We start from the raw sequence: 20,794 nt of genomic DNA, 5'->3' as shown, positions 1-20,794 counted from the left end.
TCCCGGCACACTCTCTCCAGAACTCCCGAGAGCAGAGCAATCGGGGGAAAATTTACAGATGAAGCCTCGGCCATGTCGTGTACCATGGCGTCCAGCCCCAGTGGAGCTGGATGAGTCAGAGGAAGCCAGAGGGGACAGTGCGATGTCTCTCGAGTCGCAAACAGATCCACCCGAGTCTGGCCAACATTTCCAACTCTGCTTCATCACCTCAGTGTGAAGCCGCCATTCCCCGGGCCTCGGCCCCTGCTCAACAGGATGTCTGCTCCCATATTACGATGCCCAGGAATGTGAACTGCTCTGAGCAAGAGGAATTCGTCCTGGGCCCACACAAGGATCTGGTACGCTAGTTGTATAAACGGGGTGAGTGCAGACCTCCTTGGTGGTTGATGTAAGAGACCACCGCTGTGTGGTCGGTGCGCACCAACACATGGTGACCTCTTAGGTCTGGGAGAAAATAACGAAGTGCACGAAGCACGGCCAGCATCTCCAGGCAGTTGATGTGTTGACCGCTGCGCCCTGGAACACCGGCAGGGTTGGCAGATCGATCTCCTGAGGGCACTGGAAGAGACGGACTCCGTGTAATGCGGTGTACACCGCTCTTCCCCAGAGGGGCCTGCCCTCCGAGGTCCTGAGCCGCAGCATCAGGACTATCATAGCTGAAGTCTCCTAAAAACGACGGTCCTCAGACCCGTATCGTCTGTCAGGAAGACTAGACCAGAGCCTGCTCGGGGCAGGACCCCATGAAGTACACTTGGCAGGGGCTCCCACACCGCCATGTGACCTCCTAAGGGAACCAGTCTCGCGAGACTTGCCTCTGGTGCGCCTAGAGCCACTAGCTCGGTGCCTTGAAGCGGTGGACCGGCAGGGGATGACCGTACTAGCTGCTCTAGAGACCTCCGTAGAGGTAGCGAGCCTCTCAGCACCGCTACGTTTCCGGGCGGTAACTGAGAGAAGCGCTCGCCGGAGATCGCTGCGCCCTGGAACAACGGCAGGGTTGGCAGAATGATCTCCTGAGGGCACTGAGGAGAGACGGGCACCGTGTAATGCGGTGTACACCACTCTTCCCCAGAGGGAGCTGGCCCTCAAAACGTCCTAGGTGTCAGGACGTTATGATGAAGGCTATCCAGCGATAACAACAGTCCGTAGAACTGCTTTCCACTAGAAGCCTTCGGCCTGGGTGCGCCACTTTGACTCTAGCGTCTGCGGAGTACAAAAGTGACACCCCCGGCACGTGGGGCTGGAACACTTTGGGACTGCTCCGCCCAGCAGCCCCTGACCGCCTCAACCTCCTCAGAGGAAGAGCGGTACACACGTGTTCTCACAAAAGAAATCACATCCCTACATCTAACTTCACATAGTCAGATAAATATGTCATTTTATTCCTTAGAATTAAATGTAGTCAGCAACCAGACTAGTCAACGTGATCTGGTGTAGAAAAAATCACATAAAAATGAAACCATGTCTTTTTTTTTTTTTTATATATATATTATTTTATGCTACTCAGTCACACAAATAACATAAATCTCCTCAGAGAAATATGGATGCTGCAGCGAGCTGTCTCAGAGGGTGAAGAAACTGCAGCGCTGGTTTCCAAGCCTCGAGAATGAGCTCTAGATCTAGTGAACACGGGTGGAGATAGGACGAGCCGTCTCCAACCCGTTCGCCAGATCATTTGCGATTCCTGCTATCGCGGTCGCCGCCGTGCATCAGCCACAGCGAGACTGCGACCGCAAGATCGCATGCACGGACACACTCCTCAGAGCGTGCCCGGCGAGAGAGCATGCAGCAGCAGCAGCGAGCTGTCTCAGAGGGCGAAAGAACCGCAGTGCTGGTTTCCAGGCCTCGAGCATGAGCTCTAGATCTAGTGAACACGGGCGGAGATAGGACGAACCGTCTCCAACCCATTCGCCAGATCATGTGCGATTCCTGCTATTGCGGTCGCCGCCGTGCATCAGCCACAGCGAGACTGCGACCGCAAGATCGCATGCACGGACACACTCCTCAGAGCGTGCCCGGCGAGAGAGCATGCAGCAGCAGCAGCGAGCTGTCTCAGAGGGCGAAAGAACCGCAGTGCTGGTTTCCAGGCCTCGAGCATGAGCTCTAGATCTAGTGAACACGGGCGGAGATAGGACGAACCGTCTCCAACCCATTCGCCAGATCATGTGCGATTCCTGCTATTGCGGTCGCCGCCGTGCCTCAGCACCAGCGACCGCAGGATCGCATGCACGGACACACTCCTCAGAGCGTGCCCGGCGAGAGCGGAGCGCTTAACAGTGATAAAAAGCACAGTCAGCCCCCCCGAGAGCTGACTGCGCGAGCTCCACTCTTCATTAAGGCTGCTTATGTTAATATTAGGCATAACATGCTTGTGTAACTGGTGCTTGTGTGACTGGCAAGCTCATCGACGCCTATCCACATCAATCTCCTCAGAGAAAGACAGGCAGCGCCGTCGCGCCCTCTCATCGGGGAGAAGTACCGCAAACGCGGGCTTCCGACCACCGAGAGCGGGCGCCGGATCTGGTGGCTAAGAAAGAAGATAGGGGCTTGCCCGTCTTACATTCCTTCAAGCAGATCCGAAAGCGAGTCCCGCGAGCACAACCACCATTTTGCCTCGGCGAAAACGGGACTGGCACCGCGAGAAACGCCAGTGAAAGCTCTCTCCTCAAAGAGAGCCTTCTGAGAGTAAAGCAAAGGCTCGCATCGCAGCCGTCAACTCCCTCGAGAGCTGACACTGCGCGCTTCACTCTCAAGCAGACAACACACGAGCTGCGTGTGTCCCTACCCTTTTTTTGTTTTGTTTTTTGGCAGGGAAAAACACACAGCCTGAGCGCTGCCTGCTCTCGCCCCAAAACTTCTCTTGATTGAAGCTTTGACAATGGAGTTTATCAGTGGACAAACGACACTAAATAAGACTCACAAACAAATAGCGGCTGACACACACACAGAGCGCTTGCTGAAGACACAAGGCTGGGGCCTGCTGTGCCTCTCCTGCTTTTATGCTTCCTGGTCTCTGACGTCACCCGCCTATGACGTCTCGCCCTTCTTTTGGACTGATTATACATATTATTCAGAGACGTCACGCTGGGCGCGTTCCCCAATCGTTCTCGACGCAGCTCGAGTTCCTGAAGAGGAACGCCCCCTTTCACGTCGTCTAATATTTACAGAGAGAGAGAGACAGATTTATCCGGTACAGCTAATTTCTCTGAGCAGCAGGCCACTGTATACGTTCACTTAAAACATAACCGACTGTATTTACGAGAATACTTGCAGAGATAATTATTTTGAGATAATTGTATGTGTATGTGTTCATTTCAGAGGTTACGATACGCGAAAGATGAATTAATTCTGTGTACGAGCATTGTCTGAAACGCTGCTCTCAGTGCGTGCTTTGAACAAGTGCACGCAAGCTTCGAACGTGCACGAATTGTTTAAAACACTCGAATCGGCAAGATTTAGAAACAAGTGCAAACGATCAACTACGATCTGTTGCATCCCTTCAAGCCAGTGAACAACGCGAATCGAGTTAAGAGTTTTACATCCCTTTTCAAGATAGCCCATCGGGCAGGACGGCAAAATATTTTGGAGCTCGATTGGAAAACAATAGGCCCGGGACGTCGGGCTCGTGATTTTTCCGAACCTTGCAGCTCAGATCTATCCAGTTTGAGAATCATTGTTTTCCACACTGGTTTTGTGCAACAAAATAAATGAATATTTTAAAAGATTTACTCAAAAGAATAATCTGTACACGAATCTAACCATGAACTTGTATTACCGAGCCAAAGATGATCTATTTTTGAACATCTCGAATAAATAAAGACTTCAAGTTCATCTGTAAAGCACATAAAGCTATCGTTTGAGTTTATAAACTTCTATTTCATGCATGATTCGTATGGATCTGTTAATTCATTTGTATAGTGCTTTTTACAATACAAATCGTTACAAAGCAACTTTACAGAAAATTGTTTCTACAATATTTAGTAATAGCTAATTAGTGGTGACTGTCAGTTTGTGCACATATGACAGGATTTTTAGACAATTTTTGTTAGTTCTATTTGTTGATTCAGGGTTAGCATCATCTCTTCTCAGGTGTTCTGGATCCAGACTGGAGCTTGTGTAAATCCTAGTTACATCCGTGGCAAAACATAGAAACAAATAGAGACATCATTAGCATAGCTGCTGATCCAACAAAGTAAAATTAATTAGTTTATCCCAAGCTAAAGAATAAGAATGTACTTTTGTTTGTTAACAGATTTAAAGAAAATTGTTTCTACAATATTTAGTAGTAGCTTATAAGTGGTGACTGTGATGACTGAAAAACATTAATACAAAACGTAGTCAGCCAAACGATTAACATTATTAACAGCAATTATTTTTCTTTATGTTAACTGAATGCAAAGTGTGAGTTCTAGGAGAATGTTTGTGTCGTGATGATGAGCATGTTTCGCTCACTAGGAGTCGACAAATGAACAGTGGCTGCAAGCAGGTTTTTTTTTTTTTTGTCTGTTTGTTTGTTTCAATGGAGGATCAGTTGCCCTATTGGTTAAAATCCCCAAACTGTATACTTAAATATTCAATTAATAAATACATTATATCAAAACAGGTGCAGATGCGTCATGATGTGGTGGGCTGCTGTGGACTGGGCCACTTTTTTGTCCCAGTCCGCCCCTGCTACAAACTGCAGCGAAATGACACTTTTTCCTGCATTTGCGACACTCAGCACCTTTTGCTGGACACATTTCACCTTTCCCATGATTTCTGCCACATCTTTTACATCTCCAATCAGAAACATGCTCTGATCTGGTTCCAATTCGATCCACGGTGCTGTCTACCTCTTTCACTTTGGTGGAATTTTTCCCTGGCACTGGCCACCTCGCTGATTTGAGCACTGACGCTGGCATTCTGTTCACATGTCCACGTGTCCACGGACCTGTTCAGACTGCCTCACAAACTCTGTGGCATTTCTGAGTGTCAATTCGGGTATTAATTCGAGCTTTTCTGACAGATTTCTGTCCTGAATCCTGATCATGAGCCTGTTGCGAATACTCTCCTCTTTAGCAGCACCAAAGTCACACATGTTTGCTAACTCGTGGAGGCTACGAATATATTCTTCGGCCATTTCACCTGGCTTTTGAGCCCTTGTGTGAAATCATACATGCTCGTGAATAGCATTACCTTTTGGTACAAAGTAGTCATCAAGCTTCCTGATCAAAGGTTCTTAGTCCTCTCTTTCTTCTTCCCCGAACGTAAATGTCTGATACACTTGTTCAGCTTATTTTTCCAGTGAATAAAGCAGTGTACAGACCTGTACTTCAGCCTCTTCTTCGTCAGGTTTAGTGGCTATCCTGTAGCGGCAAAATCTCTAACGCTATTCTGGCCATCGTTCGGGGTGACCGAAATCAAAACTGTCCGGAGGCAAACACTTTGCCATGGTGTTAACAGCGCTCCACTTCTGACACCATATGATGTTTCAATAAAGCAACTTGGTTTCCTCAAAGTCTGATCTTTATTAACATCTAACTTTTTGACTGAACATTCAAGCACAATGTGGCTACTTTTAGAAACTGGCAGACTAGAGTTCTTCTTAATAGCTGCAACTCAACTCTTAGAAAACACTAGGTCGCCACCTAATGGATTAAAGACGCATTACCTATAGCAACATTAAACTGTTTTATATCACATAGATGACCTAACTAGTCTTCTAACACGTTACAATCCATCACGCTCCCTAAGGTCACAAAACGCTGGACTTTTGGTAGTTCCTAGGATAGCAAAGTCCACTAAAGGAGGTACAGCTTTTTCACATTTGGCTCCCAAACTCCGGAATAGCCTTCCTGATAATGTTCGCGGTTCAGACACACTCTCTCTGTTTAAATCTGGATTAAAAACACATCTCTTTTACCAAGCATTCAAGTATTGCATCTCATAAATTGTGACTGCAGTTGCATCTGATCAAATGCACATTCTTATTCTTTAGCTTGGGCTAAACTAATAAATTTTACTTTGTTAGAACTGCAGATACAGTAATGATGTCTCTCTTTGTTTCTATGTTTTGCCACGGGTAACTAAGATTTACACAAGCTCCAGTCTGGAGCCAGAACACCTGAGAAGAGATGATGCTGACCCCCTCAGAGGACTCCAGATGATGCTAACCCTGAATCAACAAACAGAACTAACAAATATTGCTACAAGCGTGATTGCATCATATAATAATTGCTATTAATCGTTTGGCTAACTACGTCTTGTATTCATGTTTTTCAGAAAAATCCTGTCATATGCACATAAACTGACAGTCACCACTTATAAGCTACTACTAAATATTGTAGAAACATAATTTTCTTTAAAGTTGCTTCGTAATGAGTTGTATGATAAAAAGCGCTATACAAATAAACTTAAAGGGCTGTAATGCAATTTTTAATAGTTTTAAATTGTTTTTAGTTTGTATTATCTTTAAATGTAAAGTCATAGTTAAATAAATGTACTCAAGATATGCTTTTCTTTTTACTTTAAATGTGACTTGAAGTAATTCAAAAGTAATTAGATTACATAACTTTCATATTGTGGTACTTGGATTACATTAATGAATACTTTTTTAATTAAGTAATTTGAAAATATAACTGAATACATTTTAAAAGTACTGTAACCCTCCCAACCCTGTCTGTTTGAGTACATTGTGTTGTCGTGGTGGATTTACGGAAACCTCATGCATCAGTCAAGGTCCCTGGACCCAAGGGATTGCTACAATGACATTTACTCACTTGAACAAGCTTCTTTCTTCTATTGAAAATAAAACTTCTTTTAAAGAATGTGGGTAACCAGACAGTTTCTGTTCTTCAGTTACTTCCATAGTATATTATTTATTAATGCCTACTATCAAAATCACTACTATTTGATTACCCACATTCTTCAAAATATATTTTTCTATGTTTAACACAATAAATAAATTAATACAGGTTTGGGAAAACATAAGTGACTAAATAATGACAGAAATTACATTTTTGGGTAACCGTTCCTTTAATGACAAGCAGCAGTATGTTTCTAACTGTCACTTTAAGAGCTGCATGCATCTAATATACAAGCAGATATTTTCTCTTAACTGTTTACATTCAGTTTAGAAATAACCAATTGTGTATATGTAATCCTTCTGTATTTTTGACAGTATTAGCTCAATCAGATGCAAAACATAACTTAGTCCATAACTTAGCTTTTGACAGGCTTTTCAGTGTGTGCGTTCTTCAGGTTTACGTGCTCCGAGAAAGCACCTGTCAGAAAAGCACGCAAACAAAATGTTTAACTGACAAGGGTTTAAAGCACATGCAAATAATTAATTTTTGTGATTGCGTATAAATGCGATTGTAGTGTCCTTTATCCTCTACTGTTGAGTTACCATTTTATGTGAACGTCTGTCGCATTGTATTTTGAGTATTTTGAGATAGAGGCGTGCTGTAGCACAATAATATTTTTTCAAGTATTTTTTCACATTTATAATAAGAATAAATAACTCTTTAACACAGAGAAAAGTGTTGATATTAGTTGAGAAATAAAAGTTTAAACTAGTTGAAAACGAAATATGTTTACATCCTGGTTAATTAAAAAAAATGTGCTAAGGGCTCACATAAATTGAATGCTGCCACACTCTTGCCAAGACCGAGGACAAAGTCATTTTGCAGTTTTGCCAGCTCTGCTTGATTTACGAGTGGTTTCTGGCTGACTGTTGAGGCACTTGGTGTGCAGATAAATGCCCCCAATTGTGTTGTTAAGGAAATGCTGGGCCAGTGTTGAAGCCTTATCTGAAAGCAACATGGGGTGCCTCAGGGACCAAGTGTAAGCCCTCTAACCATTTTTAATTTTCCTCATTTACCTCAGTCAATGCTTAATGTCTTATGAGAGACGAAGATAAACATAAGGATGTGTAGCACAAGAACTGTTAAGACGATAGTAACCCATACACTCATTCTGAAAGACCCCTGTCTCTGATAATGTGGTTTTGGGCAGCTAAGATGTTAAATAAAAGTAATATTTGTTACAGTAGATAGTACTGTTCAATAAATAGTACCGGTCTTTTTTATTTTTATTTTTTCATTCAATTGCAATGGATGCAGCTTTTGGCTTCCACAGTACTTGGGTGGGAAAATTATATTTAGTCTCATTTAGATTTTGAGTTACAGTAAAACAGACAATATATAGCTGACAAATTATCCAATAAGACTGTCCTCATCTCTGAAAATAAATAACACAAACTATATCCCAGATAGCAACATATTATCTGGGCCAAAAGCAGGCCATAGCAATGCCACATGTCAGCAAAGAGCAAAGAAATAAACCACAATGGACCTGAGCCACAAAATCTTCTTATATTATTTATAGAGTCCTCTCAGCTCATCTAAGCCTATTAACAAGAAAATTCACTGAAGGAAAGAAAAGAACAGGAAAAAAACAACTACAGACAAATAGAAACTCAACAAAAACAACAATTGACCGCAGCAACAGCCTTGGATAAATTCAGCTGAAAATAAAATAAATTAAATCTCTGAAGATCTAAGCAGAGGGAGATTAAACATCTCCACAAACAGCCTTACCAGCTTTACTAACCAGACTGACTTGATTACTCTTAGAGGTCTAGAGAAGATATTATAGGAAGTATTATTAACAGAAGTTTAAATCGAATGTTTGTTTCATAATGGTGATAATCCCCACAATGGTGATTCCTGTTTGCATTAGTTGGGCTCTTAAACTTATTAAAAAACAGTTGTCTGTGCTTGCTGTTGTGTTCATTAAACACACTTGCAGTAACAAATGATGACAAAATGAGATCGAATGATGATAGTCAGCTACTGATTGTTCTACAATTATGGTTAAATAAATTGATTCACCTGTGTCATTTTACTCTAAAGATTGCATTATACCAATAATACATTTGCTAGGGATAGGTAGATCGACACCTAGTGTTGACACATTTTTAGTTTTTGACACACTAGTAGTGCTTTGAAACATTGTTCCGAAACATTGCATGAAATGAGGCCGTCACTGACCTGTGAAAACGAAGCTTCATTACCTTAATGACATGTCACCCTAGGCTCAAATACAAAGCATGTTGATTGCGCAATCCATTAAGTCCAGTGTTATAGTTATATCAGTCGGCATGCCTACATGTATGTAGTGTTTTACATGGTGTATCGTTGTTAATTATATTACTACTATTACAGAATGACGTGAATATCTGTTGACTGGATGAATATTAAAACACCTTGCGAGCTCAACCACTAGCTGTTCCCAAAAATAGCAAAAAAAAAAAGGATACTTCCTTAACCACAAATATTTTTGCTGCTTGTAAACTGCATCCTCTATTGTCAACAGCTCACATTGGCAAGAAAAAAATATTTTTGCAAAATATATTATATAATATAATATATTATTTTCTCGAAACTTTTTAAACACAAATCCAAATACTCAAAACTAAGTTCACGAAACCTCTGACTCTTCCATCTAAATAACAAAACCATTTCAGTTGGACTCAAAATCAAATGCTGCTCTCAGATCACACACACATGAGTCAATGAAATACACAGAGCATTACAGAAAAGTTATATTGTATTGCGTAAACAATTTTCAATTCTGTAAAAAAGTAATTGTAACTGAATAAAATGAATATATTGTATAGGCCTACTGTATGTATATTGCAAGAATAGTATTGTACTGAATATTGAATATTACTGAATGTTGGTATATATTCAGCACTTGGATACTGCAAAAATACTGCAGTCTAACTGCAAAGGCCAAAAAGGTCAAATCAAACTCTAAATGAGTAGTATGTTAAAGTACACTCAAGTACTGTAAGTTTAAATTGTAAAATCAGGGTCAACTACTTGTGCTCTCTGAACTTGCTCATATTTTGTACAGTTGATTTGATCACATAATTTTAAACAAGTATGAACAATTTTGAATTATTGTGTATAAATGATGCAACTGTGTTTTAATTGTGTTTAACTTTTCCCGATTGTTTAAAATTTTGTAGCACAAATGCATTGTGATAAGTGAAAGAGAATGTGTTTAGAGTTTTGCAAAAGAGTGCATGAGATTTGCAAATAGAGCCTAACTGCCTGAACGTGTTTAAGGTTTAGCAGATAGAGTGCTTTATTTAACAAATAAAGTTTAATAACTGGAATAACTGCATTTGTATTTGTGTATTTATGTTTCTTAACAATGTGCATTTATGTGTTCTTTTATAAGGAAGACAAAAATGGTGCAATGAAAAATGACAGGTATAATTTATTAGTGTAATGAACATTCTATTTATGTGAAAAGACTTGAAAAGTTTGATGCAAGTAAAAATGAAAATGTAGTCTTTATTGTCATTGTATTGTGCGAAATACAATAAAATAGACAATTAATCCTTACTGCGCCATCTAGAGATTTATGTCAGAACTTTGGATTGACATTTGTGCTTTTAAATGCCATTTATCACACTGCAAAACTATATAAACTGATTAGCCACAACATTAAAAACACCTGCCTAATATTGTGTAGGTCCCGCTTGTGCTGCCAAAACAGCCCTGATAGATCAAGGCTTCAACACCGTGTCCTTAAATATCTGGCACTAGACATTAGCAGCAGATTCTGTAAGTTTAAAGTCCTGCAAATTGCGAGGTGGTGTATCCATTGATTACATTTATTATTTAGTCCAAAACATACCATACCGTAGATACTCAATTGGAAGAGAAACAATCTTTAGGTGAGTAGTACTGTACATGTCAAAGTAACATCCACATGAATTCAATATTACCAAGATCATAACACTGTCCCCTGTCAGTCTGCCTTCTTTTTTCAACCTGTTTCTCTCTCTTTTCAAGGTAAATGGCAAACTCACAAACAGATCCATCCATCTGATCTAATGTGAATCATCATTCCAGGCAATCTTTTTCCTTTGCTCCATGGTTTAGCTCTGATGCTCATGTGCCCATTGTAGGCACTTTCATTGGTGGACAGAGGTCATCATGGGCACTATGACCAGTCTGCAGCTGTACAGCCCCATACACAGCAAACTATGATGCCCTTTGTGTTTTGATACAATTGCGTTTTTCAGCAATTTGAGCTAGAATGTGTTTAGTATAACTCTTGCTGGGAATTATACCTTCTGTTGTTTTTTGGGGCTCATTTTAAAATGAATGCAAAGAGAAGCTACAGGATATCCTTTAGCATGTGTTTAGAATAACACATTCTAAAGGATATCCTGTAGCTTCTCTTTGCATTTTTTTTTTTTTTTTACTTCTTCAAAGCAATAGTTTAAAGCGATGGTTCTGTCATCATGTACTCACTTTAAAATTAGCCAGAAAACAACAGAATGTATCATTCCCATATGAAAATTAATGGGGAATATAAAAAGCATGACGAAGGTATAATAAAAGTGATCTATTGTGATCTTTTGGGCCTCATATTCAGAACCTTTATGAGAAAATTAAAGTTGAAACTCATGGGCCTTTTTTTAGAGTCAAGTATTGTCTTTCTTTTGCAGCAAGGAAGAGATTGGTAGCAGCTACATTTTTGGCAGTGTTGGATTATTGTGATATTATATATATATATATATATATATACAGTATGCAGGCACCTAAGCAGTGTTTACAGGCATTGGACTCAGTTTATCATGGAGCATTAAGGTTAATCAGATTTTCAAAAGCCCTTAGTCATCATTGTTTATTGTACTCTCGGGTTGGAAGGCCGGGGATGGCTTAAGTAATGGTACTTATTTATATATAAAATCATTGAGCGAGATTCGCTGCCTCTTTAACCTGATCCTGCATGAGAGCAACCAAGTGGGACACAATCACAATTATCGCCTTGCCGGACTTTGGCATCCCCAGTTTCTCGATGAAGATCGGTAACAGTTGATAAATTAAACTTTTCCCAAAACCTGTCGCGATTAGGGCCACAACATCACCTCCATTCAAAATGTAAAACAAACACTCTGTGAATAGCGTCCCATTTCTCCATGCTGCTGTCGTTTCCAATTTCCCTAACCTAAACTACGATCTTACATTCAGCTCTTAGCGTCTACATCATGGTTCTCAGCACGCCCCCTGTTCGTTGATTGGCCGGCTGTTTTGAGGCTGGAGGAAAAATGGGAGATAGGTCGCTATTTCATACTGAGTACAGAAGCAAAATGAAATTGAGCATTAGTACGAAGTCTGACGTAGTCAGGCTAGCATTTATGTAGATCGGAGATGCATTCTCTTCAAAAACAAACGTAATCCACTGCATCTTCAGAGGCTCAGATTTTGGAAGTAAATGATGACTGCTATGTTAATTTTTACATTAATATAGTTCATTAAGTCATTCTTGTCTACATCTGCTCCAGCGTCAAAACAATGGTGGTGTCACAATTATCAGCTGAAGTGCCCATGAACTCCAGAAGAGGGCACTCCACTCTGGACTTTTGTATTTGGTGTCCTGTTCTTAGGGCTACTCACAGCCAGGTGTTCCCCATGATCACTCCCCTATATAAACTGTGTCTTGACTCTCTAGCTGTGTCCTAAAGTTGAGTGTGCACACTTCGGAGACCAGGTTTCCAAATTGCACAAAGGGCCCTCCGAAGTGGCTGAGATTCTCTGCCTTTGCTGGATTTCCTAATTCCGCCACCTGGTGTTCCCGATTAGCGCTCTGTCGCATAACAACGGTGCTAGAGGAGCACTGACGAGAGGATAATCCTGCCAGGATAAGTGGAGCCAGAACTGCTCTGTTGTTGTTTTGCATTGTTTTTATGTTTTACGTCAAAGTGGAGCAGGTGATTGTCACGGTTGGTAAACTGTGGCCTCGGGTTTTGCACTGTGGGTAGAGTTGTGCGTGTTATGCGTCAGCACTGATTGTTTCATGTGGGCGTCTCCGCTAATTGTTCATGATCACCAGCTGCCACTCATTATCCTTCCATATATATTGCCCTGTCTGGCGTCTTGTGTTTGTCAGAGCGTTGTTTGTCGATCTCAGTGTATCTCATGTTCTTCCGTTCTTTTTTTTGTTATTCTCGTCGTTGGATTGTCCTGTCTCCGGAACCCCGTCCACTCCACCTCATCCCTGGACCTCCCCACTCACCTTCACGGCTCTTCCCCCGCAGTTCCTGTGTCACACTCTCCTGGTGCCAACGCACCATCGCACCTCGGATAACCCTTGAAGCTCTGCCTCTTACTGGACTTCGCTCTTACCGTCAAGATTCCCAGTACCACCTGTCTTCGTGTTCATTGTTTGTGTTATTATTCATTAAATGTTCTAAACTCGCACTTGCTTTCTCACCTTCTTGAACAATCGTTACAGTGATGTACATCAGACTCAGCCATGAGCGAGGCCACGTAAATTATACTGCTAGCACACATACGTCTAGAAGATGTCTGTTAAAGATCTCTTGATCTGGGGGGCGCACGTGTGCAGATCATGGAGTAGTTGTATTTTTCTGAGCTCTCCGCTGACAATACATGTTTAATATTTTTGTAATTTAAGTACACTTAATCCACTTCACAATCGATAATAACTTATGGAGAGTTAACTATAGTCAGTTTTTTTTGAGTATTTAGTGAGATTTAAGTGCGTAAGGATGATTTTTGTCATTTCGCTGACTCATTCTGTTGCAAAATGGCGTCTAAAAGATCTTCAAAAATTGTTGCAACTAAGGAGGACGCCAATCCAGGTGACTCTGTCTCACAGGGAAATGTGAATGCAATACTTGCTGCAATCGGTGCCCAAGGGGATGATTTGAAAAAGCTGATAGAGGACAAGATGACAGCATTGAGTGCTCGCTTGGATATGTTGGATGCTGCGCTGGTTAACCTGCAGTCAGAACAGGCAGGCGTTAAACAAAAAATGGTGGAGAGAGAATGTGCTATGAACAGTACCGATTTACACCTCGGAGAGGTGGAAAAGGTGTGTAAAGACTTGCGTGCGGAAAACAAATCTCTCTGGGCTAAGCTGAACGATTTGGAAGGACGTTCTCGAAGGCTGAATCTCAAATTAGTGGGGATAAGCGAAGGTGAGGAGCGGGGGCGCCCTTCGGTGTTCATCTCTGACTTGATTACCGAACTTTTCGGCCGAGACAACTTCCCCAAACCTGTGAAGATTGACCGAGCTCATCGGGTGCTATTACCCAAGCTATCTGAAGGCCAGAGTCCTCGCACCATTATCGCACGGATCCACAATGATCGGGATAAAGACTTAATCCTTCGTCTGAGCCGGGATAAATTTCCGCTGGAATATAAAGGAAAGCGGATTCATATCTTCCCTGATTATACACCGGAGGTGACCGCGCGGCGTCGTGGGTTTAGTTCGATCATGAAAGCTCTGCGGGAGGCTGGGTTGAAATGGTCTCTGCGTTTTCCGGCAAAATTGATGGTGCATTACAATGGTCGCAAGCTTTTTTTCGAATCTTTTTATTTTTTTCTCCTTCTACTCGCATGTTTTTCATCATTTCTGCTCTTTTTTTTGGCTAAGGTAAGCTTAGTCTTAGTCTTGCACTCTTGTTGTCTCCGAGATGATGGGGAATACTCGCTGCTTCGGTTAATGGGGCAGATGTGGGGAGTTCGTGAGTTCTTTATTTTTTTTGTTGCACCAGATCATGTTTATTCTTGCTGTGGTTGCTAGTGCTACTGATTTTGTGTTTGCTATGTTTTTTGAAGATATTGAATGACTGACACTGGTCTTAATAATAAAAGTAATGATGGAGTGAATATTACATTTGTTAGTTGGAATGTAAGAGGAATGGGGGCACCCGATTAAGAGGGGGAAAGTGTTTGCACATTTAAAGTCATTGTCGGCTGACATTATTTTTCTTCAGGAAATGCATATTAGACCCAATGAACAGATGCGGCTTAGGGCAAATTGGATTTCACAAGTTTTAAAAGCAACTTTTTCCTCTAAAGCTAGAGGTGTGGCTATACTTTTTAGGAAATCAATTCCTTTTCGATTGCACTCTGTGGTGTCTGACCCTGCAGGAAGATATATTATTGTATCTGAGATCATTAATAATTTCCCGATTACATGTGTTCATGTGTATGGGCCAGATATAGATGATCCTGTTTTTTTTAGGAAATTATTCAGGCTCATTCCAGATACTAACTTAACCAATTGGATAATTGCTGGAGACTTTAATTGTTATTTGGATCCTCATCTCGATCATCACTTCGCACAAGTTCCTCCTCCTATTCAATCTGTAGGCGTTTTAAATAATTCGATAAAATCCATGAATCTTGTGGATATATGGAGGTTACTTAACCTGACTGCGCGTGATTATTCTTTTTTTTTCTCAGGTTCATAAATCCTATACACACATTGATTACTTTATAATTGATACTAAACTTATTGAGGGGGTGACTCAGTCAAAATATCACAATATTCTCATTTCTGATCATAGCCCTATTTCTATGGTTTTGAAAACTTCGCTACCAAAGGTACAGTATTGTTGGCGCTTCAATCTTTCTGAGTGTTTAAGTCAATTTTTGGAGACCAATGATAAGGGGGATGTTTCAGACTCTTGTCTGTGGGAAACCTGTAAAGTAGTGTTAAGAGGTCATATTATTGCATATGAATCTTCGTTGAGGAGGGAGAAGCGTCGACGTTTGTCTGAGATAGAATCCATACTTCCATCTTTAGAACAAACATTTCGTTCTTCTAAGGCTCAGAGTGACCTTAATGCTATTCTCAAGTTGAAATATGAATATAACTCTATTTTGAGTGATCAGGTTTCTAATTTGTTAATAAAACTTAAACAAAAACAATTTGAATTGGGAGACAAGGCAGATAAGCTTCTTGCTGCGCAATTAAGGGGTGTACAGGCTAGTAGGGCCATTTATCAAATAAAATCTCAGAATGGTACTTTATTAACACATCGTAAAGAAATTAATAATCGTTTTGTTGAATTCTACAAGCATCTTTATTCTTCCAGCTGTTCTGAGCTGAGCACTACAGGGCATCAATTTCTTGATTTGGTGGACTTTCCAAAACTTAATGAATTAGAGGAACCGTTTACTCTCTGTGAAATTTTGGAGGCAATTAACTCCTTCTCTAATGGGAAAGCCACAGGTCCTGATGGGTTTGGTGTGGAATTCTATAAGGCTAATGCAAACGCAGTTGCTCCTTTGTTGCTTAGAATGGCAAATAATTCGATTGAAAATAAAAAAAATTCCTGATTCTTTTTATGAGGCACATATATGCCTTTTGAAGAAATAAGGTAGAGATGCTACAGAGCCCACTAGTTACAGGCCAATAAGTCTTCTCAATTGCGATCAAAAATTGATTACCAAAATTTTGGCCACGCGTTTGAATAAACATGTGGCCTCGTTAATTCACTCAGACCAAACTGGCTTTGTCCCAGGAAGATTTTCTTTTTTTAATTCTCGTCGCCTGCTAAATATTTTGTATAGTAATCAGAGTCAGAGGTCCAAGGCGGCTGTTCTTTCGTGGACGCCGAAAAGGCCTAGGCTTTGGTGAGAATTTTAAACTATTGATAAAAATGCTTTATTCTTCCCCCAAGTCTGCAATACTTACTAATTCGGATAGGTCTGCTTTCTTTCCTCTTCAGCATGGTACACGACAGGGCTGTTGTTTAAGCCCACTGTTGTTTGATTTAGCTTTAGAACTTCTGGCCATCAATCTTCGCAATCATTGTGAGATTAGGGGTATATCATGTGGTCGTGCTGAGGTTAAGCTGTCCTTATATGCAGATGATCTGCTTTTATATTTGAGTGATCCTTCTTCTGCTTTGCCACTTTTAATGGAATCACTAGAGGTTTTTGGATCTTTTTTCTGGTTATTCTGTTAATTGGGAAAAGAGTGTATTCATGCCCCTGGGTCAGGGGCTGGATGCTCAGTTTTTGAAGTCATTACCCTTTAGAATAACAGAGGATCACTTTACTTATTTAGGATTAGTCATTCCCAAAAACTGTATTTCACTGAAGCCGTAAACAAGCTAAAAATCTCTATAGATAAATGGAGGGTTCTTCCGTTATCTTTAATTGGTCGGGTCAATGCCATTAAAATGGTCTCTCTACTTCACTTTATCTATCCATTTCAGAATTTACCTATATATCTGCCACATTATTTTTTTAAACAATTACATTCTGTCATTTTGCCATTCATTTGGGGCTTTAAAGCACATAGAATTTCTAAGGGCCATTTGCAGAAGCCGAAAGAGTTGGGTGGTTTAGCGCTACCTGTTTTCCGTCATTATTATTGGGCTGCTAATGCCAGGACTATGATGTTCTGGCAGATTAGCAATCAAGCTGCCGATTATTTGATGGATACACATCCAAAGTGGCTGTATATTGAGGCTCGGTCAGTTGTTGTTAGCTTCCTAGCTTCTATTCTTTTTTCTAATCCTGTATCTTTAAGGAAGTTACAATGTAATAATTTTGTTGTGCTCAGTTCCATTAGAATTTTAAAACAAATGAAGATGGTGTTGAACATCACATGTCCTTCCGTGCGCCTGTTCATTTGCAATAATCAAAATTTTCTGCCTGGCCTGTCTAATAAAGTATTTTCATTGTGGAGAGGCAAAGGACTAACCACGGTCAAGGACTTTTATGTAAATGGAAAATTTGCCACTTTTGAATACTTGTATAAAACCTTTCATCTTTCCCAATCACATTTTTTCCGATGTTTAGAGGTGCGTCACTACATAAAACATATTTTTAATGAGATTCAGGATTTGCCTCAGGATCATGATATGTATGATCTTTTGGGTCAACCTCCTATGGACAAACATTTGGTGACACGGTTTGTTTCTTTGTTTGTTTCTCATTTTGCAGTGTCTTCGGGATCACCTCAGAGTAGCATGGGAAAATGATACCGGAATTAAAATCTCAATAGAGATTTGGGAAGAGGGACTGAAACGAATACATACTGTCACGGGGTAAAGAATCACTCAACAAGAGGTATGTGAAATCAAAAGCCCCGGAGGGTGGATTTATTGTCACAGTGATGCCTGGTGAAAGGTGCTGCTCCGCTATCTGGTGGCCGGCGCTTCCCATGTGCTCTTCTGTGCCAGTTAAGGTGAAAGTGGGTGTCCAAACGTGCTCCAAAGTGGCTGGGCTGTCGGTCACTCGCTGCTTTCTGTAAAGTGAAGAGAGAGGGATTAGACCAGCACTGCATTCGGTTCAAGAACCTCTTCTGAGTGTAACATGTGCTCCTTTTAAATGTGCTGGCTGATGGGGAGCAGCTGTGACCGATCAGCCGGTGACGAGGTCGTGCAGGTGTTTTGCTTTGGTTTCCAGGGTGATGCTGATTCCTCTGGGAGTGCTCGTCACATCCCCCCCCCCCCAAGCGTCGTTCTAGTCCTGCGAAGACATGTAGAAAGTAGGGGTGAAATTAGGGGAGGGTGGGGAATGACCCCTGACAGACCTGAATAAGCTGTCCAGATCCGGGAGAGGCCATCGGCGTTCGCGTTGGCGGCCCCAGCTCGATGGCGGACTTCGAAGTGGAAGTCCTGGAGCGCTAGGAACCAGCGAGTCACCCTGGCATTGGTGTCCTTGGCGCGGGCCATCCACTGTAGGGGCGCTTGGTCGGTTACCAGGGTGAACTTGCGGCCCAGGAGGTAGTACCGGATTCCAGTACTGCCCACCTGATGGCCAGGGCTTCCTTCTCCACGGCGGCGTATTTCCTCTCGGCGGGGGACAGCTTCCTGCTGATGTAGATGATCGGATGCTCCTCACCTTCCTGAATTTGGGAGAGGACCGCTCCTAGTCCTGTGTCGGAAGCATCCGTCTGCAGCAGGAAGGGGCAGCTAAAGTCCGGGGCGCGGTGTACCGGCGAGGACGTGAGTGCTGCTTTCACCTGTGAGAAGGCTTCTTCCGCCGACGGGGTCCAGCATACTTTCTCCTGCTGCCCCTTCCTGGTCAGGTCTGTCAGGGGGGCGGCTAAAGAGGAGAAGTTGGGGATAAATAATGGTAATAACCCGCCAACCCCAAGAAGGCTCGTACCTGGGTCTTTGTCTCGGGTCTTGGGGCGGCGTGGATGGCCTCAACTTTCTTTTCTTGCGGCCGGATAAGTCCTCGGCCGACTTGGTAGCCCAGGTACTTGGCCTCAGAGAGGGCTAGGTGGCATTTTCGGGGGTTGGCGGTAAGTCCAGCCCGCCGGAGCTCCGAGAGCACCATCCGCAGACGATCCAGATGTTCGTCCCACGCCTCGGAGTGGACCACGACGTCATCCAGGTAGGCGGCCGCGTAAGCTTGGTGAGGCCGCAGGAGGATGTACATCATCCGCTGGAACGTCGGGGGGGCCCCATGTTGCCCGAAGGGAAGGGTCCAGTATTGCCAGTGGCCACTGGGGGTGGAGAAGGCGGTTTTCGGCTTGGCGGCCTCGGAGAGCGGTACCTGCCAATAGCCCTTGGTGAGGTCTAGGGTGCTGATATACCGGGCCCTTCCTAGCCGGTCCAGCAGTTCGTCCACCCAAGGCATGGGGTACCCGTCGAATTCGGAGACTTCGTTCAGGCGGCGGAAGTCATTACAAAAGCGGAGGGTGCCATCCGGCTTTGGGACCATCACAATGGGGCTGGACCACGGACTCCGGGATGGTTCTATTACCCCCAACTTTAGCATCTGTTGGACCTCTTCCTCAATAGCCTGCCGACGAGCCTCCGGGACTCGGTAGGGCCGTTGCCTAACGACGACTCCTGGGGGCGTCCGGATGTGATGTTGAAGCACGTTGGTCTGCCCGGGCTGAGAGAAGAACACATCCTGGAACTGACTGACCAGGTGCTGCAGCTCTGTCTTCTGGGCAGCCGAAAGGTGGGGGTTGACATCCACAACCACGACCGAGTAGGGTCACTTCCAGGAGGCCAGAAATTTGCAGGCGGAGCTGGGGACCAGGACCATGACGCGGTCTCCCGGTTGGAACTCCCATGGTTGGGCTGCCCGGTCGTAATGACGTTGCTGCGCTTGTTGGGCCCTGGTGAGGTGTTCCCGGACTAACGGCATCACTCGGTAGATCCGTTCCCTCATTTGTCGGACATGTTCGATGACGGTACGATGCGGGGCCGGCTGCTGCTCCCACGCTTCCCGGGCCACGTCCAAGAGGCCTTGGGGTTGACGGCCAAACAGGAGCTCGAAGGGGGTGAAGCCAGTTGAGGCCTGGGGAATTTCGCGGATCCCAAAGAGCACGTAGGGGATCATGAGGTCCCAATCCCGCTTGTCCTCCGCCGCCACACGTCTGAGCATTTGCTTGAGGGTCTGGTTAAATCTCTCTACGAGGCCATCAGTTTGGGGGTGATAAACAGTGGTCCTCAACTGCTTAACCCGCAGCAGCCGGCAGAGGTCAGCCATTAGCCGGGACATGAAGGGGGTTCCCTGGTCAGTCAGGATCTCCAAGGTGAGGCCGACTCGGCTGGCCAGCAGAAACAGCTCCTGGGCGATGGACTTTGCGGTGGCCTTCCGCAGGGGGACTGCTTCTGGGTACCGGGTGGCATAGTCGACGATGACCAGGATGTGCTCATGCCCTCGGGCAGACTTCGGCAACGGCCCCACTATGTCCATTCCAATCCGCTCGAAGGGCACCTCGATGATAGGCAGCGGGATGAGTGGGCTGGGGGGAGGAGTCCGGGGCGACGTGGCCTGACAGGTCGGGCAGGCTTGGCAGAATCGCTTTACCTCAGCGTCCAGGCCCGGCCAATGGAAGCAGTCGCGGATGCTTTGAGCAGTATTGGCTGCCGCGAGCTGTCCTGCCATGGGGTGGGAATGGGCCAGCTCTAGAATGGTCTTGGCTCGAGGCACAACTAGTAACTTTTTCTCCTCCCCCCTACGCTGGGCGACACAATACAGCAGGCCATTCT

At 43.5% G+C, this 20,794-nt stretch overlaps 1 protein-coding gene across 1 annotated transcript in view; it reads left to right on the top strand.

Annotated features, from left to right (window-relative positions):
- nek3 (NIMA related kinase 3) overlaps positions 1 to 17,903 on the top strand; it is a 44,660-nt gene extending 26,757 nt beyond the window's left edge. Inside the window, exon 14 of the mRNA XM_026282685.1 lies at positions 17,778 to 17,903. The gene's annotated coding sequence lies outside the window, so the exon portion shown is untranslated. The remainder of the gene's footprint in view (positions 1 to 17,777) is intronic.
- Positions 17,904 to 20,794: the final 2,891 nt, after the last annotated feature.

The sequence above is a fragment of the Carassius auratus genome, chromosome 15 (assembly GCF_003368295.1).
Source record: "Carassius auratus strain Wakin chromosome 15, ASM336829v1, whole genome shotgun sequence".
Taxonomy (NCBI): domain Eukaryota; kingdom Metazoa; phylum Chordata; class Actinopteri; order Cypriniformes; family Cyprinidae; genus Carassius; species Carassius auratus.
The sequence above is the reverse complement of the archived record's forward strand: the minus strand, read 5'-3'. Positions and strand labels throughout refer to the sequence as shown.